The sequence below is a fragment of the Anopheles coustani genome, chromosome X (genome assembly GCF_943734705.1).
Source record: "Anopheles coustani chromosome X, idAnoCousDA_361_x.2, whole genome shotgun sequence".
NCBI classification, from domain to species: domain Eukaryota; kingdom Metazoa; phylum Arthropoda; class Insecta; order Diptera; family Culicidae; genus Anopheles; species Anopheles coustani.
In genome coordinates, this window is record NC_071290.1 from 7,019,377 (window position 1) to 7,029,363 (window position 9,987).

At 42.5% G+C, this 9,987-nt stretch overlaps 1 protein-coding gene across 1 annotated transcript in view; it reads right to left on the minus strand.

Annotated features, from left to right (window-relative positions):
- Window positions 1-9,277, minus strand: part of LOC131268917 (E3 ubiquitin-protein ligase Ubr3) — a 60,785-nt gene extending 51,508 nt beyond the window's left edge. The window contains 1 exon segment of the mRNA XM_058271215.1: window positions 9,091-9,277. The gene's annotated coding sequence lies outside the window, so the exon portion shown is untranslated.
- Window positions 9,278-9,987: the final 710 nt, after the last annotated feature.

Below are 9,987 nucleotides of genomic sequence, written 5' to 3' on the forward strand. Positions count from 1 at the left end.
TCAATAATCTTATTAGAACCTGGATGAATCAATTGTAATAGGATAGAATAGGTTTGGTTGACTCGGAAGGGGGAAAACTATCAAATGTTTCTCAAGACCATTTGCGTAATGGAAAGCTAATAACAAGCAACACAAGTAAGCATCTTTCTTTTGTGAAACGAGTGAAATAAGACTACGGTATAAGCTTTTAACGCATGGATTTATTTTCTATCAATGTTGGAACTGAATCGCTTTCAAGATAAACTAGGTATCCTGAAAGTGCCTGATGTTGCTTTTTCTATGGCCATAAGAGCTATAAACTAAAGTGGATTGTTTCTTTCAGGATAAAAGTGTGTATAGCGTCACAATATGTCCTAGATAAGAAAAATACAATTTTAGTTTATTTGATTTGATGTCCGCTTACGTCAGTATCGGCGTAAGAAAGAAAAAAACTATACGGTTTTCTTTTGGGTACTTCGCAATTTAAATTCATCGTTTGACACTTAAAAAAATGCATACAAAAGTACAAAAGTACGACATAAAAGATGTGCGGGTGGTTAGATGATTAAAGTGCTATTTAGGTCTGCATTGCAATTTCGCGAGAAAAATAAAACGATTAGTTCTCGGTGGAAGGAAAACGCGACTCCCACCTGCAAAGCTCAACATCTTCGACGGGTGTTGTGTTCGAACGCAAGCCGATGGGAAGCATCTCAGTGCACATCATTTTCCTTACTTTCATCCTCTTTCGGCATTGAAAGCGACGGTCCAACGGTGCACGGAATAGCTTGCTTCGCATTAAACTAGCAATCAATTGTTGTAGTTCAGAGGCGAGCGCGAATATCCTTATTGCTCCGGTCGGACAAACACCCGGGGCATCATCGTTAACGTTCTATATTTACTATAAGCGCGCAAGAAAGCTCAGCGAGGTGCGAAAAATGGCATGCTCTCGCACGGAGGGAAAACAGAAAATACTGGGAAAACCCCCACCCCCACTGGGAAACCTTCGGGCGCCTCCAGTGCAAACGGGCATCTTGCAGCAGGGTAAACAAGATAACGAGCTAGTACAACAATTATGAGAAGTCGTGGTGCGTCTATTTTGTGCATAGGAGCGCTGGTGCCCACCCCCCGCCCAACCGAACCACGCTTCGCTTCTTCTCGAACTCGATCGATTGATTTGTAAACTAGCAATCGAAGGATGCTTTTTCCGTGCAGAGTTTTCGCCATTCTGCCTCTTCGCGGGAAAAACGGCAGCATCCGCGAGGCACGTTGTAAATATTTGCGTTTTCCGCTCATTATGCTGGTGCGCTTTGCTAACAAGTTTATTTTTCAGTGCGTTGCCAAGTGCCATTGTTTTGATAGCACGAAGCACTGGCGCAACTCGATATTGCCGCCCATGTTCACCTTTTCAGTGCATGAGGCTTAACAACTTTCACGGGGAAAATATTCTCTGCAGTGCGAAGTTTGAAGCATCGGCTCATAGAACATATCTGTATTTTGTCAGAAGCGTTGTCATGTTTATTATAGTATATTTTTTTCAACAAAACTGTGTACAATTTTCCATATCCGTCTGCTTTTCCAACCGTTTTCCATTGGTCTTACCATTGTAACACGTTTCTATTTTTTTTAACCTCCTTTTATTGCGCGAATGTGCTTGTTGCTCATCGTTAGACAGGCGCTTGCCACCTTTGCTAATTAATGTCGTTCATTGGATACTATTTCTGAACGCTCAATTGAGAAAAAAAAAGGAAGGGAAAAACTACACGTCTAGTTCATTACGGTTGCCTAGAAAATAAGCTTTTCCGATGAAAGGAAGGCTTAGAAAAAGTAATATACGCCGAGAGGCGAGAGACGACCGACGCAAGCGAAACAATGGCGTTAGGAAGGTGTCGCACGAAGTTGGTCGCTGGCTGGAGCAGGTTTATAACGTTCTATATTCGACATTTTCTCCGCACGAGAGAGTTTTTTTTTAACTCGATGGTATAAAACACAGAAATGATGAAATGTCCGCAGGAAGTAAGTGTGTGTGGGTGTATTCGAGTTGGAGGAATGCACGCGAGATGCAGTTCTGAAAGAGCCACTGTGCATTGGGTTCGGTCCACTCCTATATGCCGGTGGTTGCAGGCCAAGGAAAACTTTTAATGAGTGGTTGCGTCGGCGTCGTAACCCAACCCCGACCCTGCATATATTGCATGCGGAGGGAAATAAAAAGCAAAACGATAAAATCCAAACCAACGCGTGAAATTCCGTACACAGTCAACATGATAAATGAATCACCCGACACGGTGATGCTGTGGGTCTGTTTATATTTTCTCACCTACTCCGGAACGTTTTTTTAGAAGACGTAGAATTTTGAAGAGCAACGATCACAAAATGACGCTTGGATGCCGTTTCATCGATCAACTCGCTGTGTCCTCTAAATTTTACCTGATCTTTAGCTTCGGTTTTCGATTTCAATCAAGAAACTAGATCGTGAAAGGTAATCCAATACCCTAGCACTAATAGTAAGGTAGAGTATTCCGCCAGAGTAGGTAAATTTGCACATAAACAAACCGTGCAAAATAAGGCATTGTTTTCAAAAACACATCTTCAATAGGACCTTTTTAATATGTGTTATTCATTTATTACTACTAGTACTTTTAGGAAATGAATAAAAAGAGTGTCTCTGCTTTTGCCAAATTGAGCTGTAGACTCAAAATTAGCCACTTGCCTCAAAATCGCGATGGGTTTTGTCTAAAGAAATCATTGCCATCGGCTTTCAGGAGGGAGCATAACTCAAAGCTTAAATAGGTTAGCTTAACATTTTCATAGACCGTTATCGTTACAGACAGCTTTGGTAAGCAAAATAGCAACGGAAGAATGTTGTGCAAATGAAGATATTTAAGTTGATATTTTACACACAAACCAAACATGCATTTGAATGGAAATGTTTAGTTTCTGAATACTTTCTCGATCTTGGTTTTTAAAATGTCCGCTATCTCATAGAATAAAATTATGATAACGTAAAAGTTTTGTATTCGATAGTATTCTCTCGTTTTCTTTGCATCAATGAAGAATGTAAAATTGCAAGATGGAATCATAGGGTAGAAATGGAACGATTTTACTTATTCACCTTGAAGGGTTGGAGAACTGAGTGGGAACGTTTCTGTTCAGAGCTAACCTGATCTTCGCTTTGAGTATTTCCGTAAGGCTATGGTATGTGGAAATGAAGCAAGCGTATTGGATATATCGCTTACACTCGATGCCATGAACACCATAGCCTGAAAAATTGGACACCGAAGCTTGCCGTGGCAGCAAATTTCGAGCCTATATTTTGCTCACGTGTACGCGCTGCTGCTGCCAACGTAGAGCGCAGAACTTTGCAGATTAGATGACGCAACGCATACATAAAGCCGCTCGCCGGGCTCTATATTAGATCGTGGCGGTCCGGGTGGTGGTTGAGGAACATCGCGGTCGATCGCGTTCGTATGTGTGGCCCGGACTGGACATTCTTGGGCCGTGGTTGCGTGCGCCTCGGTTCGGCTTGGTGGCAACGGACACAACGCCGGTTGGCCGGGCTGGAGGTGAAGTAGGTAGCAGCGCGATCGTCGACAGCGGCACCCGTAAGGTGCTTGCACCGCGAGAAATGTGCTTCGGTCAGGTGGATCGCCCGCGGGGCCCAGCAGAACAACGTGGCCATGTACCAATACACGCGCCCGCCGTGTCTCGGCTGCTGCCCTTCCTATGCCGATCGCTTGCCGTAAGTGGTTTTGAGCTGCGAGAACACGGCGTGCATTCGCTTCCGAGTTAGCAGCCAGCACACACCTGAACCTGCGAATCCGTTCAGCCTCGCGCTGGAACCACGCACGGCAGCGCGAGAGGTAACGAACCTCGCTGTCAGTATGTTGGTGTAGTCCCGCACTTGTATGTTTTGCTTCGTGGAACAGAACTGCGAAGTGGCAGTCACACCGAGAACATGACCCTGCTAGCTGATGCTGCCGGAGCTGGTGCGGGTATTCAAAACAAACTATAAAACGGACTGGCGAACCACCAAGCAGGCAGGTGTGTGAGACGCAGAGCCAGCCTCGCGTGTCAGCTCGCATATATGCTGTGTTCACGTTACCGATGAGGTATCGAAACTAACACTTATTCTCGGCTAGATTCTGGAAGGCAGTATGTACCACAGACGCATGGAACATTGAATTCCTAATGCGCTGCGTTGGAAGAAAACGCACGAAGAATTAGCTTGGGCAAGGTCTACCATAGCAAGCCACAAACATCTAAAATTAACTACTTCAGAACATGAAACTTCTTCATGGAACTAAACTACTTCAGAAGATGAAACATCTGTTCGATCAACATAGATTGAAAATGGTTTATTAGCACTGGAAAAAAAAAACTAGTACGAAAAAGTACAAAATAGTTAAAATTTGGTGATTTATAGAAGATACTCATCAAAGTGTTCACCTGTGAATCTTCAAAAGCCCTCTCCGGTGCATGGTTGAAGTATTCAAGCAAACTTTGCACATTTTGTCTGTGGTCACAAAGTACTCCACAGTTTGCTTCCAAGCTTCGACTGATGGAAGACATCAGTAATCGTCATTCGGGTTTTTCAAGAATTTGGAATTCTTCTACAAAATCTCGGATCTGAAAAATAGCTGCGATGTGATTTAATTCGGATCCATTTGTCAGCATATCATAGCTGGAACTGAGCAGGACATAGTGATCTAGTCTTCGACAATAGGAGCAATTGACTTGGTGAAGGAGATGAAACAAACCGTTTGTCAACTTATGCACTCCAGCAAAAAGCCAATTAAAGCCAAAATAATGATCTAAAAGAAAAATCAGGTTCTGTTTCTTTTTATACACTCGTTATTTGAACATCATTCGAAAACTGTTACCTCGGTTTTAGAGAATTCATGTGACTAAACATGAAAACATGAACAGCTTTTTTTTAAAGTGTAAGCAGTATTTTTACAGCATATTGGAGTGGCTTTTGCGGTCAAAGAAAAAGTCCTAAACCAACCAAACAGTCTTACACAGACTAGTAAGAGTAGCAGAATTGTTACCATCAAAGCAACTCGGTGAGACTTGCTGTAATTTAAGGTCAAAGCAGTAAATCTTAGACCAGCTAACATTTACATCTGCCACCCAACACCAGACATGTAACCAATCTCATAACAAAACTTTTTGATGAACAGGAAGAATGGTCCTTACCTAGTATGGAGGGAATTATCAAGACCTGCGGAGTTTAGCACGTAAGTTTTGAACTTTTTCTTCTGTTGCGAAAACTTATCCAAAGGGCACGTTTTATGACCGCTCAGTGCATGTCAATAAAGAGGTATTATTCGAAGTAGTCATTCAAAAAATGAAAAACTTTACAACAAATGGTGCTTGGTATTTTATTGCACAGTAATAACTGCCTTTTCATAAAACGAAGGTTGCCATAGCTAATTGCTAGCAAATCGTAAAAACCGTCACTTGTTGCAAGTGAGGTATGACGCGTGGTGTACACGTGTCATTAAGCTGCATGGAAAAAAAAAGATTGCAGGTGACAAACGCTAAAAAAATCGGTGTTGATATTTTTGGAAACAATTTTTCTTACACCCGTTACGCAAACAGCGTTCTTTTTGAGAAGCCTTACAAAACACAAGTCAGTAACTCGAAGAAACTTGATAACGACTCAAAAGTCGGCAGCAGTATGGAAATTCTATTTCTGGAAATAAACTTTAGTCTGGTTGGCATACTTTAAGGGCGGATATATATATGCATATGGGAATGCTCATATATTTTAGCAGAATTGTGAGAGTTAACCAAATTGAAATCCAGGCAATGGTTGTATAAATCGTTTTATACATCTTACCGTAAATTTGCAATGCTGATCCCAAACGAGCCAAAAAAGAGAGATGCTTGATTGACTTGGTACCTCAATTGTGTAAAAACAGTAAATGGTGGTCCTACGGGTAAAGGTGTCGTGTATGTTCTCTCATGTTATGATGATTTTCTCTCCGAATAATCGTTAATTGAAAAGTTATTTCAATTATTTCTCCTTCATTGCGTCTTCATAGCTACCAGGCGCCTCCATCGAGAAAGTTAATAGTCTTTTCTATTACAATTATCTATTATTACTGAATATTTCAATTATTCCTTCCTTTTTTTACTCAACTTTACACCTATTTATATCCAAGTCACCCCGACGTAATTGATTAAAAATGCTATTTAGCATTTAGTCAAAAATGCTTGCGGAAATTCACAAGTGCCACATTACAGCACAGTATGGGTTCTATTGCTTCTGTTTTAAGCTGTTTCTTTCTCCATTTGCCTGATAAAACACATGATGAAACGGAACGTCAGATATTTATATCATACCCTCACAGGCTACCCATGATGCAGCCGACACGATCCTTCCCGGTATTTGAATCATTGACAGGCTGCGAAATTAAGGAAACAAAAGTTCACACTGACAGATCATCTGCTTGTCTTCTTTGACCCTTTGCTACAGGTACTTGAATGGATGTACGAGAAGAAGAAACATTAAGGCCAAAGTCGAACTGGTGATCAATCGTTTCCCTGTGGATTGACGCCTGAGTTCATCATTTGTAGTCTCGTGATCGCTGCCTGTGCACAGTCAATTACTCTTCTCGCAGCTGATCGCAAACGATAAGACACATATTATCGGTATGAGATAGCTTAAAATAAGCGATTAATTGCAATGACCAGCGAGTTTGATAAACCACTCTGGTGATAAGATATTTACTGCAATAACATGCGAAAACAAGTCAGTGTAATATTTCCATTAAATGTTGCACCGGACCGGAAGTTGCCGTCCCCTTAACCATTTTTTGCTGCCATCAATTGGGGGTGGTCTCACTGTCAAATCGTGTTTGACATCTAAAACCACTCTGAAAAACGGAATCATGCACCCTCGAATCGGATTTGCTTCACATTGGAGTGTTTAGTAACAGTTTTGCTTTGTTTACTTTTAGAAGGATCGTAGTGACTTTCAAACATCAAACGTGCAGATGATTGTGCTGTTACGTCAGCGGTCGGTTTTTGATGTTTAACACCCACACAGAGCAAAGTCCAGTCACAACACAGAGTGAGAAAAAGGAACGGAATACTACTTAAAAATCAGAAAAAACTCTGAATTGAAGTATTTGCAATCCAATCAAAGTATTTTTACCATAAGGTTTTGGTTTCGGTTGTCATTTTCTTACGAGTGGCATCTCTTGACAGTTCTCACGTCGTCTCACCTGTTACTTCTACCCGTGGGGAAAACGGGCTTTAAAAACGCAGTTTGATGTTTTAAATGTTGTTTGTTTTTTATTTCCTTTAGTGCATTTGTCGATAACATATATGACCCCTTTGATTTTAGCTAAATCTCCGTAAACACGGTTATCGCGGAGCTGGACGAGCCTGTACTTGTGTAGGTTCAGCAATTGACGTTAGGTGAGATGGCTCACCGCATCTCCGGATTGCCAGGAACCCAGCGCTGATGAACCAATAATGAACCATTTAATTTTCAGGACATTCGCAGCGAGGGTCAGCATCACAACTCGAGGTCACTCAAAGCATGATGATGATGCATGGATCGGGTGCGCAGGCGTACCCGTCGTGGCGTACATAACCCATCCACATTGACCAATCGCCATATATAGCAACACGAGGTAGCGAGCATGAAATGACGGCCGCTCTACGCCGACCGCACAAATATCTAATCTACCTTGGGCGTTTCACCAACACCAGCACGGTGGCCAGTGGCCACGTTCCTTCGCGCTACACATCTGACTCACGGAGATGAACGGCGAATACGGGCCCGATGAAAAATTAACGATCTGAGGATGCTCGCATACCATGAAACCGCGGCGGAACGCGTGTAGCTGTTCAAGTGACAGCAAGCGTTACGACCACCTCTGTAAGTGTTAGCAATAATGACAAAGAATTAAGAAAAAAAACAAAACTAACTAAATTTTGAGGCTAAAAGGGCTGTTAAAGAGCCCAATCGGTAGTTACCGGGGTTGAACCAACAACGTGCGATTGCACGCAACCCGGTGTGGTCTATACCGACTAAGGAGACGGAGACTCGTATAGCAAATCAACTAATTTGTTGTTTATAAACAGCCAATGAAGGCAATTGCATCTTTTCGATGAATCAGCAACTTTAATAACTGCTTTGCAGGTTCGTTTGGATTTGGAAGGCTTATTTCTTTGTATGCCTGTTCGGTCAAACTAGCCCTAGGTAAACAGGCAGGCAAAACCCCGAGAAAGAACTGTTACCCAGCCGGGTTGCAGATTTTTCCGGTACCTTTTGCAGTACCAGACCTGCGCTGCCAAGTAGCCATCTGTGCCAGGCAAAAGCGATTGCACACACACACAAACATTACAGCCGATTAAAACATGGATCAGCTAGTTGCTGAAACGCGAGCCGTGCATCTGCTGTAGGAATATCGAGCACCAACATAGGGCGAATGCCGAAGGATCTATGCTTCGGCATACTCGCCCTGAAATGGGTTAAGCAACAGTCTGAATCGATCGTGGAAACGAAAGCCACGTTTTATGCCGACTTTATCCTCCCTAGCGATACCGTGCCATGTTGGTATTCATGCGTGTCCGACCATGGGATGAACATGGCGCTCATTTTGGTTTACCTTCCTTGGATCAATCGGGCCGATGTGTGAGCATTTTACCGACCGTAAGGCAGATTGATGAATAGAAAAAGAGAGATATATGGGAACAGAGTAAGAGCAATAGAGCCGGATAGGTAGAGGACCGGGTGTGCGGTGCATGTGTGTGCCTACGGATGTTTGGAAAATAGCCCGGAAAAATGGCAAATAATTGATCGATTTTATTCGTCGGTTGCACAATGTTGAATATTTTGAACCGAGTCTAACGTAGCACATTCTTCCCCCCCTGTAACTCTCCCGCCCTTCCCAACATTTCGCACGGCTTCACCAGTCAAACACAACACACACCACAGTAAGCGATATTCACATTTTACGGTTTCACATGTCGCAACGTGTACAGCATCTCGAATTTCACATTTTATCTTAGGTGCTTATTAAGACGTTTTCTTTTCTTGCTAAGAAATTCTTTTCGTATCGAACGATATCAGCAAACACGCTAGCAAATACCGACCGGTGATCGTTTGCGAAGTGGAATTACATTATGCACATGGGTATACGCACAACAAATGGTGCTTCAAAAAACGGGTTTTCCAACCCACTGAACACAACCACTCTCGGCACGGTCACTGTCACTTGCGGACGACGTTTACCGGCGTTGCTAAGCAACGCTTTGCGCACGTTCGAATTCACGCGTACGTACTTCGCGTACGGCGTCTATCATTTGACTGCTGGCTACAGCGAACGCGAACTCAAGCGCAAGCTCTCATCCCGGTCCGGTTGTGAATGAACCAAGGAAGGGTGTGAAGGGCTGCCATTGATGTAAAAAAATTACTCACGCACATAGCCGTCACCCTCCGTGCTAGGTTAAATCATTCAGTCCAGCTGAGTTGTAAATGATCGTAAATGATTAATATATTTTACGATAAAACCAAATAATGTGCTATATTGTTTTTTTAGAGTGGCCAACTGAGTTAGTAAGGTTTAATAATGAGTCCGTATCGCTACGTCAATCCTAGCTGTAGGATTCAGTAGGTCCATAGACGAGTTCAGTTCATTCGAAAAATATTGTTGTTATTTTCTAATCTAAATTCTTGAAACGGATATGGCTTCGTTCAAATCTGTAGCACAGAAATTTGTAATCATAATCCATTTACACTATCCTACAACCTAGCAGAACAGTGAAACCCTCCTACAAAGTTTCATATTTATTCATTCGCTACAAAAAGCCCGGATTCTGATCAATGAATCTGATTCCGACATACCCAACTCTATGTGCCACTCAATTTTATAAGAAATTGTTCCGGATTGTGAATTCAGTTCCGGCTCCGGTCTAGCGTAGATGCTCCATCGATTGGATTCTATAATACATTGGAACAGGATGAGTGAGTCCTTGAATCGTTTCGTAAGT